General features: G+C 35.7%; 1 protein-coding gene across 2 annotated transcripts in view; it reads right to left on the reverse strand.

Annotated features, from left to right (window-relative positions):
• The window catches only part of paqr6 (progestin and adipoQ receptor family member VI), a 22,682-nt gene that overhangs the window by 3,683 nt on the left and 18,498 nt on the right, over window positions 1-501 (reverse strand). The window lies entirely within an intron of this gene.

The raw sequence follows: 501 nt of genomic DNA on the forward strand, positions 1-501 counted from the left end.
TTTCTGTTAAAGAGTAAGATCCTTTTTTTTCTTTTTAAATATAAAAAAAATACACTTCATTCAAAGTCGACAGAAAAAAGTAAAACTATGAAAAGCAGTTTTTGGTCGTCCTTCCACATTTTCAACCATCACAACTCTAGTTTTGGTTGAAATAAACAGTTTACACACTAAAAGTATTGTTTTTCTAAATGGAGTCTGGTGGGTTTAGCGCTAGTGACTTCAGAGCGGTTTCTGGTTAAACAAAAGGTATCAAAGAGGTTTTAAAGATCTATCTCCAAAGCATCCTTTCCATAATGTTGTCAGACAGATTACAAGCGGTATTTAACTTACTATTAACTTACACTGTAGCTTGTTTTGCCCCTGCACAAAAAAGGTAGTTACTCTTTAAAAGGTCCCATGGCATGAAAATGTCACATGAGGTTTTTTTTACATGACTTTGAGTTCCCACAGCCTGCCTATGGTCCCCCAGTGGCTAGAAATGGCAATAGGTGTAAACCGAGT

Source organism: Etheostoma spectabile, chromosome 6 (genome assembly GCF_008692095.1).
Source record: "Etheostoma spectabile isolate EspeVRDwgs_2016 chromosome 6, UIUC_Espe_1.0, whole genome shotgun sequence".
Lineage (NCBI taxonomy): Eukaryota > Metazoa > Chordata > Actinopteri > Perciformes > Percidae > Etheostoma > Etheostoma spectabile.